General features: G+C 38.0%; 1 protein-coding gene and 1 long non-coding RNA gene across 3 annotated transcripts in view; one reads left to right on the top strand and one right to left on the bottom strand.

The window, feature by feature from the left end:
* Window positions 1-2,968: 2,968 nt before the first annotated feature.
* LOC128807289 (uncharacterized) lies at window positions 2,969-12,146 on the bottom strand. 2 transcript variants are annotated; one of them, XR_008437100.1, is made up of 4 exons: window positions 11,726-12,146; window positions 10,869-10,999; window positions 7,037-7,254; window positions 2,969-4,231 (listed from the first exon to the last, which is right to left on the bottom strand). It is a non-coding gene; the product is annotated as an uncharacterized LOC128807289 (long non-coding RNA). The 2 variants fall into 2 exon arrangements; XR_008437101.1 differs by having other exon boundaries at window positions 10,886-10,999; window positions 11,726-12,145.
* Window positions 11,566-26,729, top strand: part of SLC16A7 (solute carrier family 16 member 7) — an 81,036-nt gene continuing 65,872 nt past the window's right edge. The window contains exon 1 of the mRNA XM_053977552.1: window positions 11,566-11,711. The gene's annotated coding sequence lies outside the window, so the exon portion shown is untranslated. The remainder of the gene's footprint in view (window positions 11,712-26,729) is intronic.

Below are 26,729 nucleotides of genomic sequence, written 5' to 3'. Positions count from 1 at the left end.
CCTGCAAAGCTTTATGGGGGTTCACAACATCTGTAAGACGATGTACAAATACAATACAAGTACAGCAAAATTGTGCTATTTTTTAGCTTCCACTGCATATTACATCCACACTACAGGATCCTTTCAAAGCACGCTTTTCAAATGGACCATGTTAGCAACTTTGGAGTACTTTAGCAAACTGCAGTTAAGTGAAGTGACCAACAAAGTTTTGTCTTTATGTTTAGGTGCATACATTGATGGGCAGGCAGGACCAGGCTGAAATTTCTCTCATTGCATCTAAAATAAAATCAGAGAAGATATTGCAATCTTCATCTTTTCCATTTTTGTCACTGTTCAATGTTGAAGACTGTAGAAGAATGTCTGTTACCCTGGAAATTCATAAGTTAGCATGCATAACATGGCTTTTTGGTTTTATTTTCTTCAGTTTAATGAACAATGTGCTTATCTAATGCAGAATTATCACCCAAAATTTGAAGTCTGTGACAAGTTATTGTACTATAGGACATAAAGTGGATATAATTAGCTATTGAGCAGTCAAAAATCAGCTAAAGGCATTATGATAAATCTGTTTGGAGTCCACTGATTCCTCTTCACATGAAAAAGGATGGCAATATGCAAATGAGGGAAAAGTCAGAAATAAAGAAATTTCATTTACCTTAAGATTTTTAAACTGACGCTGTTTATACTTGTACCAACACACTGGCTTGTCTTTGTAGTCAATAGAGACAAATGGGTAGCTCCAGAACACAATTCCATCGACCCATTTTAGACCTTTTTGATGAAATTAACTGTGTCCTTCAGATACCTATTTCTAATCATTAAGAATAAGCCAAGATGCTTAGCTCCAAAGTAGCCACTACTTTGCAAGTTTCATTTGGTTTTATGAATCTCATGTAGAGTAAATGAAATTCAAAATGCCATGGGCAAAGGCTCTTCCCCATGATGAAACTCTTCAATGTGGAATGTTTGTGACCTTGCTGACCTTTCCTATGACCTTGCTGCACACACAGAACACTATAAGCCCTTTGAAAGGGGCTGCTATATTTCACTGTGTCTGTCACCACAACTCATCACTGTTTGAAAGAGAAAGGATAGCAAGAGTAGCTTGCAATCAGAGATGGCAAGTCCTCTTAGCCATTCCTTTGCCCTCAGCCAAGAGCAGGTACATTTTCTATCAGATCTGTCAAATTGTACTTTTCTATGAAAGTAGTTAAATGATTTTATGGATTATTACAGAAAAAAAACCAAACCATACCAGGAAACCTAACTCTCTGATATTCAGCTACCTCAGATTTGTGAATAGGTGTGCTCTTGAGAATAAAAATCCTGACAAAGCTGTATTCAAATGTATGGTTATTTTTGGCCATTCTAACTGCAGTAGTCGTAAAATGTTCCTACATTCAATTTTATTCCATGATGGTTTTATATAAAACCTATACTCATTATTCCAGTGATTTGTATGGGACAGAAATATCTGTAGATCTAGATGGTTAATGTGCAGGCTAATGGGAGCTACAGGGTAATAGTCTGCCCTTAATTCACTGACTTCTTTCAAAGATCCAGCTCGCTGTGCAGCCTATTAATCTATTAATGAGTCAAACCATTTCTAAAGTATACAGGCATCAATTCCAGCCTTGCAAGAATTTGTTTGCATCTCACTGGTTTTCTTCAATGTCAAAGCACTATCCACAGCATCAAGCTAGTCTATTTTAAGAAGTGCTTTCAGAAAAGATGTCCTTATCAGGAAAGATTTTTTATTTAATAGGAAAAAAATATGCACAGTATACAGCACAGATGAATTAAAATTTAATGAAAAAAAATCTATTGACATTAAAAAGAATCCCAAACAATTTGTTTCATATCCAATACTACACCACAGTTCTACAGGATATTTTCATACTGGAAAATTGAAAAGGTTTAGAGGACTGGTTCTGACATCATTTGTTTCTCTTTGCTAATCCTGAGTACTACCTACACAGAGTAATGGGGAGGGTTGCAGACAGCTATGGGCTCTCTGCATAGATCTTTTTGAATTGCATTTCTTTTCTTCCTTTTTGAGCTATTTAATTGCCTGGTTTTCAATTGCCATATCTTTGTGTCAGGGTCTGCAACTATCCTGTGAAGCAATAATATCCTTTATAAATAGAATGGGAAAAATAATCTTTTCAGACAGCAGACAGCTTACACATTACATCTGAAAAATGTACTTTTCAGAGAGAAATGGAGTTTTTATAAATAATTTTTGTTTGTTGAAAGAACAATTAAAGTACACAAGGCACAGCAGAGTGCCCACACAAAGAGTGGGTTACTTAGGATACTAAAACCAGTATAGCTGGGATAACAGATTCTAATTCCCAGCCAAAGAAGGAAAACCAAGATTACCTTTGCATAAACTGTAATGTGCCTGTGAAGTCACAGCCTCAACTTAATGGCCTCACATTAAAAAAAAAATAAAATTACTGAGTATAAGATGTATTTGAGGGCGAAGACTGTTTATGATGTACCTAGTATATGTAATTTTTTACGACTAAGTACATCTTAAAAGCTAATATTTTTAAGTAATTTGGCTATGATCATTTCTATTTGAAAAGTTGCACAAGGAACTTCAAGGACTTTGTTTCCAACTAGCTGTTCTAGTTCTTTTCTGGGTATGTAAGGTTATTATATAGCTGGTTCATTCTATATTAGAGCAGCTAATATCTGAGATTTAAGTCCTCCTCCTCTTGGCCTTATCTTCATCTATTCAGGCTTGCTGGCTGGCTGCCACTGCTCTGCAGCTGTCTAGGTTCTGTCTCTGTAGCTGGGGCAGTAGCTACACTGTGTAACCTTAGTTTGACCATAACCTGAACTGTGTTCTCTGCTATTGCTTTCTGATCTTATTTTATGGTTGCTTCCAACCTGCTCCATAGTATATTAGCTGGAGATCTTCAGATTAACCCAATGCTCTAAAAAACCCTCTGGTGTCAGTGCTGAGAAGCAAAAATCTCTAGGATAAGGGATGAATGACTCCCCAGTAGACAGAATCACTACAAAGGAAATGAAAAACTATGTTCAAAGCAAAATATTTTATTCATATGGAACTGTAAAGTAAGTAAGACATTTGGACACAAATTTCAGAATAATCTTCTGCATCAATAAATGCAGTGTCAGATTATTTCAGGTTACCAACTCAAATAATCCTGTTAATATCTTAAATGTATTGAAGAAGCCTGAGAGATCCAAGATGTACATCGATACACATTTTCAGAACAAAAGCATACAAAGATATCCAGATTGCTTTACCTGGCCAATAGCTTTGGGTACTGCTGTATGATGTGCATGAGTCACAGTAAATGACAAGCAAAGATCCAACACTTTTAGGGAATCCTGATTTGTCTTTGGGAGAAAGTTCTTTTCACTATTTTTGTCAGGAACTTAGTGATTAAAATATATTTTTAAATGTATTTTTCCAGTTTCTGGGAATCTCATCCTGTAGAGAGCTGCAAGACAGAAACTGACAGTACATTTCACATGATGCTATAATTTTTGTCTGTGTTCAGATGGAGCTCAGAGAACAACTCAGTTCCCTCTGAAACATCTGCAAAGCAGTTCATCAGCAGACAAGGCACCAAGAGGGGTCCACAGATTGCATTGACTCTTGTCTAGAGCAAGAGTTTACACATATAGTTTACACCTGAGCTCTTCCATATAGATGCCTAAGATGTCTCAATCTGCACCTAAGTCTCACCATAGACCACAATAAATTGTTGCAGAATTCAAGCTATTTGATAAGAAGTAGGTATTTGAATACCAATTCAGTATCAGACTTGTGCATTCAACGACATTACTGACAATGAGACAATAACTGACAAAAAAAATGTAAATGGGAAAAAAGAAACTATTATTACTGATTTTGTGGAATAAACAAAACAAAACAGTGTGATCCTGGGGCACCATCATAAGTTACATCAGGCCTTATTGTTAAAGAGCAAGAAAGTCACCAAAAAGTAAGAGGACATATGTGAATACCTACAAACAAATTGCCATTTGTTGGGAAAACAGGGTTTGGATTAGCAATCTATGACCTTCCCCAAATGGAAAGTTGACTTCTGCTTCCTTATAGTAGACTTTAGAACCACACATGTAAATATTGTGTGTTTTCTTCTTCAAAAGTCTCCTGCTGTTGATTTGTGTGTTAGGAGAAGAACTTGTTTGATATCTGTCCTCCAAAATGTAGACACGCATTTTTGACCTAATCAATAAAAAAAGTAAATACATTATATACTGATGATTTTTACAGTTTTGAAGCATGCCAAGCACTAGTATTCCAATCATACTTCTATTTCTAAGGCTTTACCCACTCTGTAAAAATGTGATTATCCCAGAAGTGAGTTGCAAAGTAAACCAGGATTATAATAAGAAAACATAATGACATGAAGTGAAAGTTCTTAATGGATGATTTTGATCATATACTCCAGTGCTTTCATCACAATGAATAACAAGCAAAGTACTGAAGATTAGTTCAATGTACTTATGGTATTCAAAAAATTCACTATGTTCTGTGAACCTGTTCAGAAGCTGGATTGTCATGTTACCTTGAGTGCAGAATATGATCCCATCAGAGTATGCTCATTGTTGCTTAACATTTCTGCAAACCTATCTATGCTCAAGGGCCTTATTCAGAATATTATAGCTGCAGGAGGGTTCACATGTAGCTCCTTAGGCAGCCAGCTCTCAAACAAGCAGGGGTTTAAGTGCCTCCATGATGAAATTCAGAACCCTTTAGGGGGAAGCCTTTTCCTTTTTCCTGGTGGTAGAGCAAAGAGCTTTGGAAACACTCAGACATGATGCTTGTCTGAACAGTTAATTTAAGTCATGTGCCTATATAGAACAGACACCTTCATCCCCTGAGATGTAGAGCACTGACTTAATATTTGAGCACAACCAGATAATGAAGGATCTCTCCCTTCATGCAGAATTAGCGAACTTGACCATAAAGAGTTTCTAAGATCTTCCTCTGTTCAGACCTACTACAGTAGAGCCTAAATCTCAGCTACACAGTGTGAGCCTGAGCTGAACTATTTATTCTTCACTTTTCCTGTTGAATCTGGATCACAGCACAGAAAAAGACTGAAATACTCAAAGGCTTCATAAGAGAGAGTAAAAAGTAAAATAGATCAGTTTCTATCCTAATTATAAGGATGCTTCCCTCTGAGTGGTGCTTTCTTACTTCTGACTCTGCATATTATTCTAAGTATTATTTGCACTGTTTACTACAGCATGATGCCAATATCTTTTTAGATTATAATTATTACTATATTGGATTCTTATATAATAAATATTTAGGCAGATTCTGGGATTTTATCTAAAAAGCAATTTTTGGCTATTTCATCTTCTTTTAAAAGAAAATAAAAATAAGTAAGTCAGAAAGAGAAATTCTCCTGCTACATAAGAAGTTTTGTAATCTAATGAAGTTAGGCATATCTTACAACACAATGGTAATTTACAATTGTACACTTGGATCTAAACTGAAAAACTGGTATAAAAAATGGCTCTAGACTGACCAAAGTCTATCACTAGGATTATAATGGAAAGATGAATCAGGCCTCAAAACAGCAAATGGTAATTTAAAACTTTTCATGCCTTTGTAAACTTTAAAACTTTGCCTTTTTTTTTTTGTTTTAGCAGTCATAGAATGAGATATGAAAGGAAAACATCCTCAACAGTCAATACATAGAAGCAGAATTTACATATGCGCACAACTAATTCATCCTAGTACCATTGTAAAACAGATATTAGAACAATACCTAAAACATAAAAACAGCAGTTACTTTTTAAGATTTACACAGACTGTTCAAATGAATCACATTATTTCTGCAACAAGATGTTTGCATGGACACATGCAAATATTTGTTAATGGATTTTGTGAATTTACTATGCTGCTTTCCTAGCTACTGTACTGTAGCAACTAATACTGTAACTGCCACTGTAATTGCAGCAAATAATATAATAAAAAACTTTGATTTATGTGTTTTGCTCTATGTTCTTTCAGTGTAAATGGACAGAATTTTTTACACAGATTTTTTGGAGACAGATTTTTAAAAGCATCTTTCAAAATAAATTGAGCAGCAAGAGTCTTCCTTTTTTTTGGTTTTGTTTTGTTTTTTTGTTTTGTTGTGTTGGTTGTTTGGTGGTTTTTTGTTTGTTTGTTTGTTTTGTTCAGCTCCACAAGAATTAATATTACACTGGCATCAGTTATTTCCTGTGATCTACCTGAGTGGTTTAACAAAATAAACAGATGTCAGTGCATCAATTCAAGCACTTCTCTGATGGAAATATGCTACTTTCTTTTTTGAAAAAGGCCAAAAGCTTATTTTCTGTGCCCACTCTCACAAAAATATCTCATACTCTTTCCGTTGCTACAAGAGACCAGAACCTAGCAAGGGGATTTACCAAATGGTATCAGTTTTCTTGCATGTTCATGCAAGATTTCACACTTTCTGTAGTCAGAAATTTGAGAATCATAAGAGTAACTTGAACTGAAAGTCAGACTCTTTAGGATTCTTTTAAAATGCAGCTACTAAGATCAACACATTCTTTTACTTACCGACATTGGCCTTTCCCCTCCCTTCTCTGTGCTCGTGGTAAATAAAACAAAAATAGTTACATTATCTTAATATAAATATAAATTACACAAAAAAAGAAGTCACTGCCCCACAGACAACCATGGTCAGTGCGGCAGGAATACTAGGGGTTGCACAGCAGTATAAACAAAGTAGCATGGATGGTAAAAAGCGTGAGCAACTAGTTTTCTATTTTGGCAACTGTAATTTAACAAAGGGCCTTGCTGCTCCTGGGATTTTGGTCATCTGTATTTCAGCAGTACAAATCTTCTTCACTCTATTGCAATAATGATTTGTATAACTGAATATGCCAAAGTGCTTTTCCAACAACAATTTCAATACTACTTCAGAACTGACAGGCATGAACTGCTGCTGTATTTTCAGTGTTATTAGGCAAAGCACTGATCTGGGAGTTGTGTTCGTTTGTGACCTACCTGAGTTGTTACCTCCCTTCTAGAAGAGAGGCTTATTATCTCTCCCAGGTTTCCAGATTGCTTTTCAATTATCTATTTAGCTTGTACAGTTCTACTGGCTTACTGCTTCAGCTGATAACTGCCAGCTGCCTCAAATTCTCTGTGATGCCTGATAGAGATCTTTCACAGTCGAGTCTGTTCCTGTAGTTACAATGTGCTGTGTTCTGTGTCACTGTGAGCTGCAAAAGAAAACAATTTGATTGGGCCATGGTTGATGGTTACAGAGAAAATGAACCTCAATGGAAAGACATGCTTTGGCTATATATTGTAATAGAAGTCTACGTTCTAGTTATATTTATATGAATTTTATCACAAAACTTGAAGTATATGTATCTCTTTCACTAACAGGACTAGGATTAAATGTTATGCTAGTGACAGAGCTATCTGTGTGCATGAATGAAGGTGGAGTGAGACACAGACTAACAGTTACTAGCTGTTGATATAAAGCTTACAGAAGGTGGTCAAGATGATTTGCCAATATAATACTCATGTTATTATCCTTTATATCACTTGGAGATGACAAGAATACACACCACAGCAGCCTGCTTATGGACATGAGAGAAGTTTGAGATGTGTATTTATGGAACTGAAATCAGTGCAGAAAAAATAGAACGTAATCAGAATGTAATCTGACGTAGGCCAGAACAACACATGATCATAAACATGTACCCTTTAGATTCAGACTCTGTGACAAAAAGATACAACCTGTAATGTGACAGAGAAGTTCTAAGCTTAGAAAAGGACCTGTAAAATTCTGGATTCAGCTAAAACTGCGTGACAAGTGCATGTGGTGAAAAGGGACTATTCCAGCAGGGGACTTACCCAAACTGTTAATGGAGAGACATACAAAAAGTACCATCAGGTAGTCAACATTTGTGGCATTTTCTTTTTCTCTAGTGAAAAAATAATATTTAGAAGTCTTTTATGTTAATATCACAAAAAAAGTCTCAAGCCATTACAACCAAACATGATAGTGTTTAACATACAACCTCACAGAAATCTATCAACTGGACACAAAATTAACAACCAGAGAGGTGGCTCTTTTCATACACATATTAGTTGATTTAATTTCTTCTTAACAGTTGATTTAATTTCTTCTTAACAATTAGTTCATTGCAAAATACAGAATGCCACACTCCCATACACAGACACACACCCATGCACACAGACCTCTGAACCTTTAGTAGCTTCTTAAAATTCACTCAGAAATTATTAATTGCTATCTCTCATTAAATATTTTTAATTTGAATAATGGGCTTCCTACAGCAAAGGTGCACCAAGATAGGAAAAATGCAGAATGCCAACAGGGTTTTTCAATCTGCAACTGAGAACCAAATCACTTCAGCACCTTTACTCTACAGACACTCACTGTATTGACTTAAAAACATGATATCACTGCAATCAAAGTCCAAGTAAAAAAATTAATTCATATATCAATTTCTAGTTTGAGGGCTTATGGTAATTTTTGTGACTTTAAGCAGGCTGGAGGCACTTAACATACTATATTTGAATTTGTGCCAACTGTGGGCCAGAATCCCACACTGTTATACCTGCAGCTAGCTTATGTACTAAATCTGCCTTCCTCTAGAAAACACCAAATGCAATGAAGCACACAGCAACAGTGAGTCAATTAAGATCACCTTTCCTACAGAGAGTGGTCTGAAAAGAGGCATTGAAAGAAGCTGCATGAGGCACATAGGTATATACAGAAGATGTTTATGCCTGTAATTGTTAATGTATGATAATACAATCTGCTATATCTATATAGCTGTTAATATATGCAGTATAATATAAATACAAATTTATTTAGAAGCACAGAATACATCAACTTGTGCTGTATGTAACACTGTGTTACATACAGCATGCAGCATGTACTGTGTAGTACAGCAAATACTGTCTGTGTGATATGCCTTACCACATATAAGTTGTGTGTATATATATATATGTATAAGTGATATACCTTACCACATATAAAATTATAAATTTTACATTGTGTAGAATTTATTGTGTGCAATATATAGTATACATTTATAAATAAATATATATTTATTTTAGTTAGGCCATATCCATGGAGGAAATAGAAGTATGCAATGAAAACCAGGTATCATTTCTATCTTCATGTATTTATTTTTCAGCTCTCTTTGAAAATTACTTTCTGAAAATTGTATAAAACAGCATGTAAACTTTACTATTTCACTGTAAAGGGCATTGTAAAGATGCTTTGCATTTTACAGGAACTGTCTGAGGTCCTATATGGCCTACAGTTTTCTTCAGGGCATAAAAAATGTTTGAATATGGAAGACAGCTTTAGACTGCTGTAATGCCAAGTATACAACTTTGATTTCAGCACTGGAAGCTTTTTTAAAAAAAGATTTTACATCCAATTTCATCCTAAATTCAACATTTTTTACCCTGTAATTGTGGGCCTGCCTGGAAGAGTTTGATAATGGGCAACAGTACCCAAGCTTTCTTTGCTTGCATGCCCAAGAGTCATGACTTAGTGTCTGTTCTCCCCTCCAACAGGCTTAGTGGGCCCCTCATGGGTCCTTGGTCTTCCAAAGCCTGTAGTGCAACTTGCTGCCAGGACAAACACTGCGACTGTGAGGGTGCTGGGCACAGGCTCCTTTGACAGACTTGCACAAAGACATGACTGATATTGCTACCTAAATTAATGCAACTGTGACTTCCACTAGCTGCCCTGGCAGTCACCATGTTTGCTCCTAAAAATGCCCCTGGACTCAGATATATAACTCAAGTACTACTTAGCTTATGCAATGTCACAAAAATGACTCCACACTGCTCAGTTTGTTTCAGGAAGAACAGTGTTTGCTCTCTCTACCAGTTAACTACTTACTGTTCCTTATGAGTACAGTGCCAGAATCTCTGGGCAGATTCTGTAAAGCTGGCTGCCTTACAGACATGTGACAAAGTATTCCCTCCTGAAAGACTTGGCCTGGAAATGGATGATACATAAATAATAACAATAACATCCTAAAGAATGAAGGAATGCTTAAGTGTTACATTACTGATATTTCCAGATCTGTGTCTTCTGATTTAATGGTTACAGTTTAAAACATAGAAAAGTTCCTATCACTTCTCACATAAAAGCAAATCAATTAATAAGAAAAGGAGACAAAGAAACATGATTTCTATTAATCTGTGTTTCAGACAGCAGTCATCTCTGGATGGATTCTTTGATGTAATAAGTATTGCTATTCATGCTGCTGTTTTTTTTTTTTTTTTTTTTTTTTGAAGGGTAATATGCTCCTTTTCAGATTATTTTTCAAAACTTTTTGTTCATTGTGGCTGATTCTAACTAAGGGATTCAAGTGTTATTAATGGAAAGTAAACAGACAAAAATAAACTGCACAAGTTCAAGTCTTTCCTTCCTTGACTAGCAGCTGAGGAAACTAGAATACTCCCAACTACAGCCCAAGTTCTCCTCCTACCCATACACAGGCAATCTCAGCTCCTAACATGCCCGTAATGATCCTGATCATAAAGTTCTAACAAAGTGCTTGAAATCAAGTATTTTTTTTAATATAATATTAACATTTCATTTTGTACATTTCACAACACAATGTCAACAACTGTAATTACTCTAGACTCCTCACAGTACTTAAGTACTGCACTTAATGTGCAGCCTTTAGATGAGAATAGGTATTATGGTAAAGGCTTTAATTATGCAATTATATGATTACGTTTATCTATTTCCTTACAGGATTTTAACCTTAAGGACAGGATTTCTGGATAATTTAGCAGTCGCTTTCATAAATATGTTTATCATACATACAAAACACTTCTCCTAACTTTTTTTTTCTTAAGGAGACAAAAAGATGACAAATGCTGAGGTGATCAAGATTTTCATCAGCAACTCGATGCTGACGAGCCAAATTTCAGTTCCCGTTTCAGAAGGCGAAGGTCCTGCATTGAGCACAAAACGAATTCGGTTAATTTACTTTTTATTTTTCCCCTAACACGAGGAAACCGATACACCGTTTTTTAGACTTTTGGTGGACCAGAGAGCGCAAACTGCCTTTAATGTGAAATACTTGGCACCCTCAGTGCTGAAGAGGAGATCGGGGTGGGACGGGGTACGGACACGTTTCGCGCTGCCACAAGTGAGGTGCCCTCCTGTCCCCCGGCCGCAATTCCGCGCGAGGGGGCTCCGGGTGCGGCGGGGCGGGCAGGTGGGCGGGGAGGCGGCGGGCTGGGAGCGCTCACGGCTGGCCCCAGGGGCACAGGGCCCGGCGCTGCCCGCCCGCCCCAGCCCAGTACATCCCGTCCTGTCCCACCTCCCGCGCTGGCGCTGGCTCCATCCCCTTCTCCCCGGGCCGGGCGCCGCGCCCCCGCCAGCCCCGCGGAGCCGGGTTGGGCAGCCCGGGAGGCGTCTCCTCTGCAGCCCCCGCCCCCCCGCGCCGGTGCTGAAGCGCCTCGGCCGCTCCCCGGCAGCACCCCCGGGACAGCAGCGCCCGGGCCTCCCTCCCTGCCGCCCGGCCCGGGCTCTCCCGCCGCTACTCCGTTGCAGAGGACACCTCATGGAAAATAAATAAATTAATCCCCCCACTCATCCCCGCGGCCGGGAAAGGAGCCGGCGGCGGCCGCGGGATTAGATCCAGTCCGAGCTAGAGACCAGGTAATGTAACCTACCCGCCAGGAGGGAGGAGGAGGACGAGCAGCGAGGCCGCTGAGGTTGTCCCCACCGGGGAGGGCTCCAGGGGACGGAGAAGTGGCTGCCGCAGCCGGGGCGCGCCGGCGTGGCCCCGGCGGGCTGCGTGCGAGCGGCTGCCCCCGCGCTGTGCGCGCCTCACTGTCAGTCACACACACACACGAGCCGCCGCCCACTCAGGGATGGATGGATGGATGGATGGATGGATGGATGGATGGACGGACGGACGGACACCGCGTGGGACACAGCTGTCGTCCCCCAGTACCAAAGCAGCCACCGCAGGGAAACGCCACACGCCCCGCTGTGCCCGCTGCCACGCGGGCGGGCGGCTCTGACAGTGGGGCAGGGAGGGAGGCGGGCGGCGGGGCCGGGCTGAGGCCGCAGCTCTGGGGGGAGCGAGGCGCGATCCCGCCCCCGGACCACTGCGCGCATCCCCGCGGGGCGGCGAGCCTGCCAGCGCGCCCAGCCCGAGCGGAGCCGCGGTCCGCGGCCCCCGCCCCGGCGAGCTCCGCCGGGAAATGTGGGCGGAGAGCAGCGGAGCACAAACCGTGCCGCCGCGCTTGCCGTCATCAGACACGGGCCTGCAAGAAGCTGTGAGCGAGGTGACCTTGGAGAAGGTGGATCTGGATGGAGCCACTGTTGTTCCGTGCCAGGTGCAGTTCCGTGCTCTGGGCTGCTCCGAGTTCCACGGCTCTTGCGTTATTATCTCGAAACGCTGTTGGCTTTAGTTAATGGTTGTGTACAGAGGTCCTGGTATAAGTAGTACCAGAGCCACGAAAATAGTCCTCCATCATTCTCTTTACTTGACCTCTGCTAGCACACAGTCCTTGAAGGGAATGGTCTGAAGAGTTTCCCTGGCAGGGAGCAATCGTTCAGGGTTCATCGTTGTTGAAGTGGCCCCAAAAAGGCAGTAAGTCTTAGGAGAGTCTGAGAAGTTGCCCTGTTCACGTTTCAGAGACCAAAGTGTCCCTGCGCATTACTTTTCAGTTCTGAAGGGTCACAGAACTGACACAAGCTCTCCACTGCTTTTCCAGCGAGGTCGATAGGAAAACAAAACAAAGCAAAAAAATGTTTGCAGATACCAGATACCAGGATTTTCCAGCGTCAGCCTGAGCTTTCAGTAAAGGAGTCTTACTGAAATTGTTGTTGAAAGTTGTTTTGAGAAAAAGAAGGAACTAAAGAAAGCTGGTATAGCATGAAGGTGTCCATTCTTGTTTTGTTGGTCTCCATAATAATCGCTCATGTTTCCATAGTGGTTCCCATCTGTGGCTCTCAAGTTACTGATCAAATAGTAATGAAAAGGTGTTTGCAGCTGCTATTGCAGGAATGGGGCCATAAACTTAATCACACACCAACTGAGCTAACAACTCAAGAGCCTTAGCTCTGTCTAGATGAATCATGACAGAAAAGTTAGTCATTGAGACAGAGGGATGTACACTTATATTTAAAAGAAGGAGGAAACGGACAAATAATTCAATAAAAGTGAGATATACTTTTATGTATACTTTTATGTACATTATTAAATATGAGAATAATGCATAAGTGATTCCCTTTTTATTTTAAATTGGCGCTCTCCTCTCTCCTTGCATTATTGTCTGCTAACTTGGAATAGTGTACTTGAGCCTGAGTGCTCCACTCCTTCTACATGATGGAATACATTTAGAAAGGAGATTATACTCAAGATGTTTCTATTATTTGGGCAATTCATTACAGAACTGTAACTCCATGTATGTGTAGGGGCCCAGCTAGCTTAGTTTGCAGCATAGTGTTTACAATGTAAGTGGCTTCAAAGCAAAACAGCTGATCATTTTGAATAGGCAGAGGGGTGGCTGAAGGTTATTGTTTTAATTTCATTGCAGCTTTAAATTATTTTGGTAACAAAGAAAACCTGATTTTGTTTATATGATGGAGATGTAGAATAGCCTAAATACGAACTGTGGTCTTCATGGAACGTCTTTATGCATGGTGGAAAACCAAATTCATGCATTTTATAGATAGGAAAACTCTGGATTGTGTCATGATACACTGACCTGAACAGGTATTTAACATGTAAAGGGGGAGACTTTGAAATATTACAAAAGGCAATATCAAAAAGAAACCAGAGTGTAGTTAAATATTGTGTCTCTGCAGCTGCAGTAAGAAGTGAAGGAATTATTTTCCAGCAATTTTCATTGTAAATAAATGCATTGTTATAGTATATTTAAAAAGCTTCCTTCCAGCTCTTTAACCTAATTTCATCTGTTATTTCTCTGTATTGTATTTAACTCACTCAGCTCTTGCTATGGCAGAATTCTTATTCTAGAATCCAAGTTTTGTCGGGGCAGGAGATCTTTGGGCAGCCTAAATTTATGGACAGGCAAGTTAAGGGAGAGAAAAAAAACATTTATTGAATCACGAGCTGGAATTCTTTAAAATTTTTTTTTTGTTTCATTACTCTTCTTTCTTGGATGTGGTTCACTACATCATACTTCTATTTCTTGAATTTTTTTTTCCTGGCACTCAGTGCTTTTCTTTCTTCTTCATTTTAGAAAAAAGTCCTCTCTGGTATCCTTTGTTTCTTAAGTAAATTATCTTGTCCTCTTTTTGCAATGAGGAGGTGGCTTTATTACCAGTAAATATGGTTGTTATTGGACCCATTTTATTTCAAGAAAAGAAGCTATGACTTACCTGCTTTTACTTCCCATTGCAGAATCACATGATGCTTTTGAAGAGTTGCATTTTTCTTGAGGAAAAGTTTGCTTTTGCAAGGATAGTGCCTGAATATAATTCTCAATTAAATTCTATCCCTTAAAACCATTTGCCAGAATTTAAGCTGTCAATTTTCTTGTGCGAGAATCAAAAAGGTTCTTGGGCCATGCTAATAATCTGTGTTGTTAGATTAATTTTATGTTTCAAGGTTGGTATAATTGCAAAAATGTAACTGTCTTTTGAGTTTTATTAAAATGGTTCGGCCATAGCTATAAATCATTAATAGAGAATGTTACCAGTTTCTGTGTCTGTTTGTGTAATATATATATATGGCATAATGTTTGCACAGCACCAAGGAGGAGGTTTGGTAGGAAAATATGATGTCATTAACCAACTGTTTTATGTGTCAAATGAACACGAGGAACTGGCTGAGTCCCACATACGCATCTCAGTCCAGACCTGCATTCCTTGACTTGCATGTATTTGTAATCTGTTGGGCCAACTTGTCTAATTTTATTGTGAATCTTGGAACATTTGAAGAAAAGTTTGCAGTATTCAAACAAAAGTAACTTCCCTACAGGAGTAAGGAGACCATATTCTGTGACTTAAGGAGTAGAAGATGTTGGACAAACTGACTGCACAGCTCTATTTGGCTTTACAATCTATCCAACATTTTCTTATATTTCTTGGTCTTATGGTCAAACAATCAAAATCTTGTTAAATTCTTATTGAAGAGCAAAGGGTTATCTAACTAGGTCACAGTGGCTGATGAACTAGAAAGAGTCACAATCTTTATTGCTCTGTTTTTATCTTTGCAATCTTAAGATTTTTAATTCATAGTATTTTTTGGGGGGGTGGGGGTTGGAGGTGAGGAGGCAGATTGATCATCATTAGCACCTTTTGTAGATCTTAGATTTGGTTTATGTATTGTCTTTAAGTAATTCCTTTATTTGTATGTTTTCAAGGTCAAGCTTCCAGTTCCATGCTATTTTTTTTTTTTTTTTTTCTTGGGACATAGTGCTCTTCTATCTTAACGACTTATAAGAGCTTGATATAAATGAAGAGTTTTCCATGAAGAGCTGATAAAAATGAAAAAGCATTTCCAAAAGGATATGAACATGACTAGGACACTTTAAAAGGTTTCCAAAAGTGAAGGAGGAAAATAATGGAAAAGAATTGAGCCTTATCACAATATACTCTTTTCCTTTGTAATTGTAAGACTTAAGATCTGAAGAAATTGAATTAATTTTAATTCATAAAGGCAGGGTGCATTAGAGAACAAACTTAAGCCAGGTTTTGTTTTTTTTTTTTTATATAGTGCTGATGTATTTTCTTTCATCTTGGTGTCATGATTATTGAATGTTAGCTATTGTATATATTTCATTTCCACCCAACAAAAAAGCAGTGCTTTGAATAATAGTGTAAATCATATAAAATTTGCTATGAACTTTGTACTGTAGGAAACTTGTACTTTTAAGTCACTTGGCAACAAAACCACAGGACACCCAAATATTGTAGAATTTGGAATATTTGAGAATAGGTGGATTTGACATTATTTTCATATCTTTCATATGAAAGATAAAGACAGTATAAAACTCTGCAAAAAACAGTCAAAGCATAGAACTGTGCAGACTGGAGTTGCCCAAGCATGCAAGATTGTTTAAAAAGTGTTTGTTTTCTTTTAGCATGAATATTTGTATCCCTCAAACACTTTTCAGTTGTTTTGACCTCAAGCTTGGTAGTTATTTCACTTTTATCTTTCTTTAAGATTTTCTAGTGGAAGACTTGTGTAGGTAATGATCTTCAGAAAGCATGTTGTATAGAAGACAACTCAGAATGACTGTATTTCATAGCTTTTCTTATTTATATATTTTTAAAATTCTGGTCCTTCAGAGTAGCTCATCTTCCCATACCTTCAGGCAGACTCCTGCTGCAGCTTTAGGCACCATTGTGTAGTGTCCTTCCATCATGTGGCCTCAGGATTAGCAAACCGTTGGCAGCATTCCCAAGTTCGGCAGCCAGGGATAGCACATAAAACAAAGAGTTGTAATAGTGTTCAAGATGTGCTTGGCATCAAAGAACTTCAGCATTTCTGTCACTGAAGTGGTGGCAATGGCAGTGCAATGAGGTACATTGCCTCTTCCATATGGTCTACAGTTTTAATCAAAATTAGTAAAATCAGTCACAAAACAGCAGTACATCATCCCAAAAGATAGAAATTATTTTTTTCCCCCCATAAAAATAGGTTACTTAAAGTTTTAACATTCATGCTTGCCACTCAGCACTTCAGCACTCTTGGAGTCTATGCTACAAGCAAAAAAGAGACAAAAAAAGATGACATCTCAATTTATCTGCTGTGTGAGTTTTAACTTCATAGTGTCACCTTCGGAGCTTTACTTTTCAATTTGTGTGTTCTGAAATCAAGAAATACTGAAAACAAGTATTTTTTTTTTACAGTACTAAAAACATGTGAAGAAAGAAACCAAAAAGAAATCCCCATTTTTTTGCTGACAAAAATGGCGAAAGCATATATGCACAATGCGTATTTGATGTTTTTTAAACATAGCTAGTTCCTACTGCAATGTATTTGATTAGTATTTCATACAGAGAAATGAGCATATGCTTACTTCCAGCATATGCTTTTGTAATTAAGTGTATTAGAGTGGTTTTTTTTTAATATTAGACATTAGGTTCTGTGTGGTATTCTTTTCAAATCTCTGGAATAGCAGTATAAATAGTTGGTGGTGAAGATGAGAAGTTTTGAAGTGATACAAGACTGTGTTCAAACTACCAGCTTTAACAATTTGGCTTCTGAGAGACATACCTGATTTTCTTTGCTGACCTAATTGAGAGATAGAAATTGGATAAAAATGTGGGGTATTTCAACAGTAACCTGTGCTATTGAATTAAAATGTCATCGGAGTTGTCATTACTAGACTGAGCTCCTATGGTTTGCATTTTTGATATGGCCCTCAGGGCAGGTTCACAAAAAAAGCCAAGAAAAGAACAACTTAATGATGCAAATCAACTCCCGTTGGTAATGTAAGTGTCTGATTTCTTAACAATTGGAGTTTTATGTGCTAAATTCCTTGATAATTCAGCCTTTGCTGAGTATACTTTCCACTCAACAGATCTTTTCTAGAATTTAATTGCTTTTCCATGCTCTGCTGGGGATGGATTTGGGTCTGAATCTGGATTGTGGACTCTGTGTTATCAGCAGTGCCTCCTGCTGCTGGTAGAAATGAAAGTTGTTGAGATACATACTGCAAACCAGAACTGAAGACTGGTTTCAAAGGCAGAAGAAAGTTTGCCTAGGACAAAGATTCAAGGAGGCTGAGCAAGGGGGTTGCATCTGAGAGCAGGTAGAGAGAGCTGAATAGACTATGGAAGGAAATCACTGCTGGAAGCTGAAGATGGCAATGGGCCTATCATCCTATTACCAGCCCCTTTTTAGAATGTACATCTTTAAAATAATTTGTTCATAGTACCAAACTAAAGGATTCCTTTCTGCCCTAAGGAATTTGTAAGAGCTCTACTCATTTTATCACATAGGGATCCTAACTCCTTACCTTCCATTAGGCAGCCTCTTTTCCCTTCTTCTCACCAACACTGCAAAAGGTGGATCAGGGGACTCAATAGCACATGATTAGAAACCACAACAACATATTATAGCAAGGAATGAAAAAACTTTTGTATTTTTTGACCTCTAGGTTGTATATATAAAAAATACAGGTAGAAAAGAATATGCCATAATAGCCTGTATTTACAGAGCATGAAGTATGCTTTATATTTGTGAAGAATAGGAAAAAAGTGAACCTGTTTTCTTTTTCTTGTGCAGATACAATTATGTTGGCTAGAGGGATAAGGTAGAGTTTTTTCTCATGTTTTTCTCAAGTTCTTATTCAAAAAGAGATGTTTTGTTGTAGTTACACTGGAAATAGGGGTGCATTATTTCAATTTAGTTCATTTCCTCATTCATACAAAATAACACTAGAACATTATGAGTGCCTTGCATGGCCTGTGATCTGTTTCAGTTTTAGCTTCATGAAAATAATGAAAAGTGATTTTTAATCTAATGAATATAAGGGCCAAGATCACATGAGATAGAGAAATCCAGGAAGGGAATTTTTAAGTGACACCTAAAAGCACTGTTGTGATTGCTCTCAGTCAATTAATATGTTAGTGTTGCTTGATTGACATTTCCTTTCTTTCTGTGACTCCAGGTCCATGCTTGAGCTCCCTTCCCATGGTGTTCCTGGGTTATGAGGAATTACTCATGATTTACACCCTGTAATGGCTGAAGAGACTCTTTTACTGCTTCTTAAGACTCCATTATTTAGTCTTTTTGATCGCTTGCTTTGACTTGCCTGTTTAGGTTAAATGGAAATTATTTCTCATAATGATTACCAAAATGATGTCTCTATTTCAAATAAGTTCTTTAGTCTGTCCATCTTCTCTGCCATTCCTGTTTTTATTTTGGTCAGAACTTTGTCCTTCTCCCCATTTATTAGAATGAAAACCAAGATACAGTAGCAAATTAGTGTTCTACTCTGTTCATCCTACTGCATATTGGTTTTTCTATACTAAAACTGCCAGTGGCAGTTGTCACTTGTAGGACACCTTTCATAGAATACAGATGATACTCCTCCATAGTTACCAGTACTGATGTTTTGCCATGCTATTTTTATATTTAGAGTTACATATGTTTGCATTCTTTATCCTTATGGCTTTTAATTCTGCCTTTCAAGTGTCATTGTTAGGGTACAGAAAAAATGTAGCTTTGGAAGAATGACACATTAGAGGGTGAAAATAGAGTGAATGGGAGAACACATTAACCTGAGGAAATAGTGTTTTGAGGAGTTTCACAGAGGTAGATATCTTCAACCTAGCAGAAATGGAATGACATGTCATGTTTTCAGTCAGAGCAGGTTTTAGTTGTATTCTAATTTTTAATTTTTTTTTTTTTTGAGAATGGAATAGAGAGTATATTGCCCTTTGCTTTTATGATTTCTTTATTCTAATTGTAAGCCATAGGAAGGTTTTTCTTGTTGATGGATAGTATCATAATAGGGTACAGAAGACTGTCCTTTCCACAATTAAACTGGATTCTTCTTTTGAGTGTAATAGGATGGACAGGTGTTAATGAAATGTTGTTGCTTAATTGAGTAATGAGCTTGCAGTTCTGGATACACTTCAGCATTGCTGAAATATTGTATACGTAAAATGGTGACTTAAATTGTATTGTTCTCAATGAAAATGTACTTTAGCTATGAGGCCACAATTTTTTTTTTCTTGTATGAATTTCCTGAAAAATTAGGAAATCTATAGTAGTTATATCCAAGCTTACTTTGGAATTAATATACTTAAATTGATAGTTTAATTGCACTGAATTATATGTCTTATTAAATATCCAGGATATGTTTTTAACGTGAATAAGGTAGTTGCAAATTTCTTCCTTATTTTTTTTTCTTGTCCCCCATTTACCAGTTTTATCCCAGATGTATAAATACAACAATTTTTTAATGCAGGACTATACTGTTGTGATACTTAAATTAGCCACCTAAATTAGGCTCTCTAATTTCTGTTTTAGTGAATCCTGGGTAAGTAGGTTGTTATCTCTTAATAACCGAAGTTTAAATCCTACTTTTAAATAAATTCCCTTTACTAATGAACATGTACTGGATGAAAACAGAAGTTATAACTGTATGTTGAGAACCCTGTTCTATAAGTACTTTGAACAGCAGTTATAGTTGTTTTATATGCAGAGAATCTTGCATTCTGGTGTAGTCTGAAGGAAGCATTTACTTCTCAATATGGCGGCTGAATATACATGAGTGAGTAGATGTTTTTCAAGTAGTAATAATTGTATGTATGTATAGAAATACACAAGGTGATATGAAAATAGGAAGAACTATGCAACATGTTGCATACTAGGAGGTGAAGTGGGGAAATGAAGAAAGCCCTGGAAGGGTGCAATTATATTGCTTTGATGTTTTGGGAAGTTCTAGTGTTGCAGTATAGCATTCACAGCCTGTAGTAAGCAGCCAAAAATACCATATATACATGTATATGTATTTTCCACATGATCCTTTTGACCTCTTTGGAACATTTCTATGACCAGGTGCATAGAAGGAGTAGTGGGTATTGGTGTGTGATGTTGGCAGTATAGGAGTGTGAGGAGATGCAGAATTTGGACCAGCTACGAAAACAACAAAATCAAATGCTTGGAGGAGACATTTCAGTGCCAATACTTTGACTTGCCATGTGAAGTGTCAGAGCTGAATGGATGAATCTTTAGTTGGCATTTAATAGTAAATTTAACTCCTCATTTTAGAATGGAGGACTTCTGTAATCAAGGAAGTTTTTAGTCATCCAACCAAAGCAGAGCAGGTTCTGTTTTCCTGCGCCAAGAGGCTAAGGCTGCTTGCTTCATAGATGTTAACACTGTTCCAAAGGGGAGTTTGAACTGTTTGGTCAAATCCCTGCTGCGTTTATTAACTTGGTATGTTTGTTCCTGTTACCCCATTGAGAAGGGAATGGTTTGTATTTGTGTTCTTAAAAGTTTGGACCTGATTTATTTAACCAAGCCCCACTGAGCACAGGACCTTTTATATTTGGTTGAACTCATGCTCCCAGGAGCATTTTATTGTGCTTCTGTGATTTTGACAGAGGGAATCCCTTTTTGTTTCTTCATTTGGTAGAGCTGCTTATCTGGGCCCTGCTGAGGATAGAAATGGGCTGCCTGCTTTCAGCTGCAAACCGGAACCAAGAGAGACTCCTGTCCTAAAGAGAGAAAAAAGCATATTTAAGATGGTTTCTAATTATTTTTTTTATCTTTCAGAGAGCTGATAATATCCAGAGGGAGTTGCAGTGATTCCTTAAGCAGGAGGAGGAAGGCTTTTCACAGCAGTGAAAAGACACTAGGTAGAGGAAGAAGGAGGGAAGGGTACATGATATAAACTATCAGGTTACTGGGCTTTAATTCTCAGGCAGTCCAGCAATGCAATGTTCTGCTTTTGAGGAAAGCCATGGCAGCATGAGCTACCTAAAAAGCCCACTGTGCTTCAAAGTGGAGGCTGTCAAAGCACTGCCTTTAATTTCAATCCTAAAATGCTGCAGCATAAGTAGAATAGATGGAGCAGTTCTGCTGTGGACATCGGGCTGGCCTTTGTGAGGTGGTTTTTGTTACTGCTAAGGTTACCAGGACACCATCTCTAAAATAACCTGTTGCTGTAGAGCTACAGTGAAACTATACAGTGATCTGCATCTTTCACCTGTGGCAGTTTTGAAAATGTTGTATTTATCTCAAATAGACCTACTCAGGGTGGCTTGGAAGAAAATAATTAGTCCGGAGTGCAAAAAGAAAAGTTTGCTGTAAGGGAAAGGTGCTCTGTTGTTACGCTGTTCAGGCCTGCTGGGAAAAATGTTTCTGTCTTCTGAGTACCCTCAGTTGGCAGGATTTGTGTGGATTTTTACCTATAAAAAAAACCTGCTTTAGTTTTGTAGATGCTACAGTCAAGAGCTGGTCCTGCAGGAGTGAAAACTTAGCTGCCCTTTAAGGCAAAGTAGAAATACATTATATTACACCCTTTAATCAGTTTGGGTTGTATCTCCTTCTTGTCTTTACACAAAACTACTTTGTCAATTGCTGAATATTTTTATCACTATGCTTGTCTGTTTTAGTAATACATACCTAAGTACAACTGCCATTTTCCCCCTATAGCATATACCTACACTTACTGCTTACTTGTTTTAAATGCCTCCCTTAATCATGGTCCAAATCCAGATGAAAATTTGAGTGAACCTCCAACAAATATACTACGTATTTAGCAACTTACATATCTGTACGTAAATCATAAACTTTCAAGCTGGAGAACATCTTGCATTTTCTTACAGGTGAGAAACAAATATTTTTTGCTTAACATTATAATTGTGCAATGAAAAAGTTTGCTAAGTTAAAAGTAAGAGGTACAGGCTTTCAAAATATGCATACCATTAAAAATTAAGATGCTAGTAAAGGCAATGTACTATTGCATTCAAGTTCATTATCCTTTTCACGTGTATTTTGCAATGTCCTCACAGCATCCTCTCCCCTCTGAAAAACACCCTTTAGTTTCTAATATGCAGTCTCATGTACACACTCAGTTCCACTGAATTAGGCTCATATACATTATCTGATCTGACTAGAAAAAAGATTTTATACTCTAAAAAATACACTCTCCCACAAATAATTTGTAAAAGACAAAGAAATGGATTTCGTATAAGCATCTAAAGTGATCTGAGCAAAAGAGGAAAATTACCATAATATATTAATAAGTTGAACATATTTGGTCTTCATGAGCTACTGCAGCATTTAAAAAAAGTAAGAATGTTAGTGGCTAAGTTTATACTTCTTCATTTAAGGCAGAAAGTGATATTCAAATAATCACAGCAAACTTCTGCTCTGACAGAGTAGCCTTAAAAATTACTTCTAAGGTATTGCATTCTTTTATTTTGTGTATGATTATCTATGCATTCATACAGATACATTTAAATACAAGACAGTGAGTACAACTGAAGGGAAATCAAGGAACCAGGGGAAACCTAAAGTACCAGTGTTATGATGAAGAAGCTGTTAGTCATTTGTGGAGTAGTTTTTCCTTACCTTGGACTTTGTATGCTGGCATGTTTTTGAGTTACTAGAGCTGTTAGAGCAAGGAGGGGTGAGACAGCTGCGTGAAGCTGGGGGATTAGGGAGGAAGAGTGGAGGGAGGGCAGTGGGCAATCTGTGGAGCAGTCTCAGCAGTGTCTGCAGGTGGAGAGGGCTGGCAGACTGGAGAGGGCTTGCAGGCTAAGTGGCTGGTGGGGGAGTGTGTTTTCATTACAGTACCATTGCAGTAAGCATTAATGTACTGGTGGGTGAGAAGGAAACCACCGATATTTCTCTTTAACCTCTGTGTTTGTGACTTGTACACAGGTGGTTTTTAACCCATCAGTGTGTCTGGCTATGAAGCAACCCAAAAGCTGGGATGTTGGGCAATGTGATGTGCAACATACCTTACAGATTTGTATTTCCTTCATACCTAACACACTCAAACTGGTGTACTGGCACACCCTATGGCATGTTTAATTACTCAAGCTCTTGTGTATCTGCAGTTTTGCAAACCAACAAAACTTCAGGCTGCATTATAATGCTTTTTAAATAATTCACAGAGAGTAGTTTTTAAATTAGTATTGCCTTTTTTGTTGTTGGTTTTTTTTTTTGGTTTTTTTTTTGGTTTTTTTTTTTGTTTGTTTTTTTTTTTTGTTTGTTTTTGGTTTTTTTTTGGTTTTTTTTTGGTTTTTTTTTTTTTTTTGTTCTGCAAAGAGTTTCTGCTATGGAATTCTTGGACTTATTCAAAAAAATTTGGCAGTATCTTGGGCAAACAGGTTTTTTTGCTAAGTTTTGAGCAGTCTCTGATGCATATTTGGTATCTACATCATCAGAGACAGCCCTAACTATGCCTGAATCAAATCTATTCTATTGCCTCTATTTCACATTTGGAAGAAATTGTATTTAATACCAGGTACTTTTATAGAACTGTAGAATGCCACATATTCAGATACGAAATACAATCTCATAAAATTTCACAAAAATATAAGACAAAGTATGTATGCATTATAAAAATTGATGTCTTGCTAGCAATTTAATCACTGCAGTCACAAATTTGCTCTAAAAATGATGCCTCCAATTCTGTGGATCTGGGCAAGTGTCCAGCCTTTACATGAGGTAAGCTGTCCGCTGTATTGTTCTGTAAGGCATTGAACATTGTTTCAAGTTTTAATTGAGTGCTTTATCCAGTGACTTAATCGAGTAAATTGTCAATTAAAATTGCCCATATGAAATTTGTCACTATTTTGCTTAACATGGCAGTAATTATCTTTCTAATGCTTTTTTGCATAAGACTTGACTTGAAGATTTACTTTCAAAAAAAGATAGCTGTCTATGGTATGCAAAGCACAAGATAGTTTGTCTGCACCTTCCATAAACTGTCTTCTGTGAAGCCATGACAACCACAAAAATATTTGTGATGCAACAGTCCTGAGTTGCACATTTTACAAACACAGAGGCAAAATAAGGGTCTTGCAGCACGTGCTTTTCAGAGACGCAATACTTAGCTAAACTGGACATAATTTTCTCAACAGTACAGAAAAGATTGCAGAATTTCAGGTTTCACCATCATGCTGTTAAGCTGTGGATCAGTTTCAAATAAGATGGAAAGAACATTTTTAGAATCTAGAGCATACATTTTTCACTTTCTTATTTTGTAAGACCTAAATAAGCCAACAGGATAACCCTTGTCCTACCACCCCCAACACACTTGAGATTTAAAAATACTGAACTGGAAGAAGAGCCTGGGTCATTAATTTCAGTCCACTGCAATACCAAAAAATTGTAATATAGCTTTATATACAGGACTCGATTCATCCAAGCACAGACTTCAATAGCATATGCATCTATGATTGAACAACTTTTCCAAATGTACTTTAAATAATGGAGAGATATAGGCACTTGTAGACAGCATATCATTTCGTTATAACTTACATGTCTAAAACAGGTCAGGTAGAGATATCCCAGAACTTTGTTCTGCCCACTAATTTTAAGTGAAACCTACATATCCAGATCACATGCAGGTGTCAGCATTCTTAATGTCAAAATATAGTTGTGATGGATTGCTCCCTTAAATGAGAAAATGTCAAATTATGTGTAAGTCAAAGAATATCTTGCAGATCTGTATCACAAGCTTAAATCTTCTCTAAAATATGTAAACCTTGAATACATACTAGTAAGAGAAAAGAAGATCATCACACAGCACCTTATGTCTTGCAGGGAGTTGTAAAAAAAAAAAAAAAAAAGTAAAAATTCACATCAAATGAAAACAATTTGTGACCAAACATCCATTATTAGAACAAGCTGCTATATAGCTTTAGGTTTTATTCCACTGATAATGTAGGGCATTCTTTCAAGAAGGCTTGGATTGAGACAGAAGGGAAAATTGTGCTGCAGTATAAATGGTAGCACTTGACCATATGCAGCAAAGATTATTTCTTTTCAAGTGTCTATTCCTAAAAAGAAGTAGTGAAGCAGATGTTAGTGTGTAGAATACCTGAGCTGAAGTTGACATCAGCAGCCAGACTAAATGGTTATTATGAGTTTACTTTAATTTTAGCAGTTTAATTTGAAGATCCCAAAGGAAATTCTCCTTTTGGTGTCTTGTGTCTCTTCCAGGGAGGAATAGTTACATTTAATATGTGCCTATGTGTGAAGGGGCAGCAAGGTGCAATAACTGAGCCAGCTCGAGGCACCCTTCTCAGAGGAGCTCTTGAGTAGCTGGATTTGTACTATATGTAAAACTCCACTGCCATTACTATTCACAAAATACACTGCTGGATACAATCTCATATGGTGAGTTAGTAATAGCCCTCTTGGTATTGATATATTTTTATATAGACAACGGTCTAAGACTGTATTAATTTTTGTTTTTGTCAAGTTCAAGCTGACAGTGGGCTTGCAGGTCAGCTGTCTGCCACTGGCATGTCCATACCAATTAGTTCTGTCACTTAGAAGTACGCTTTAGTGGTAGTTCTGACCTTCTGCCTCATGCTCAGCTCCCTGAATTTAAAAAGGTCAGCCACAGGATTGGCACAGATTTTAGTCCTCATTGCTCTCTTAAGTCAATGGACAAAAGGCAGCTGTGGTCCCCCACTGTGATGCCAAGTTGGTGCTGTGCTGTGATTGTTCATGTGGCCTTTGTGGTCAGCAACCCTAGAGACATTGCAGTGGTACCTGCTGTTAATCCATCTTTCTGTGGCTGTTTCTCATGGGTACAGAAATCTTGAGGCCAATGGTGATTTTCTCTTCCCCTGCCTGGGGAGGGATGAGGATCCTGTGGAAGGAAGGGCCTGCCACCAAAGGGCACAGTGGGGGAGAGCAGCTTTGCTGACACAAGTGAGAAGCTGTACCCGGGACTAAACACAAGCTGTCAAAATGTAACAGAAGGTGTCCAGCATTAACAATGCCTCCCTTCCTACTTCACTCCAATTATAGAAAATGTGGGATTGTTGTCACTGCAGGGTCTTTGTCAGAGATCAGCAACCCATGTTTACTTCCTTTGTTGTTCTCTTCTTGTGTGCTTATGTCAGCAAACATGTTCCCTTCCTGCTGTTGTCCTCAGTGATGAGATGAACAACTCTTGCCAGTATCCTCCTCACAGTTTGGCATTAGAGGCTCACCTATCACTGCCATGTATTATCACCAGTATGTTTCATTCTTCCCAA

The sequence above is a fragment of the Vidua macroura genome, chromosome 5, assembly GCF_024509145.1.
Source record: "Vidua macroura isolate BioBank_ID:100142 chromosome 5, ASM2450914v1, whole genome shotgun sequence".
In the NCBI taxonomy this organism is placed as follows: domain Eukaryota; kingdom Metazoa; phylum Chordata; class Aves; order Passeriformes; family Viduidae; genus Vidua; species Vidua macroura.
This window is presented reverse-complemented; position numbering and strand designations above follow the sequence as displayed.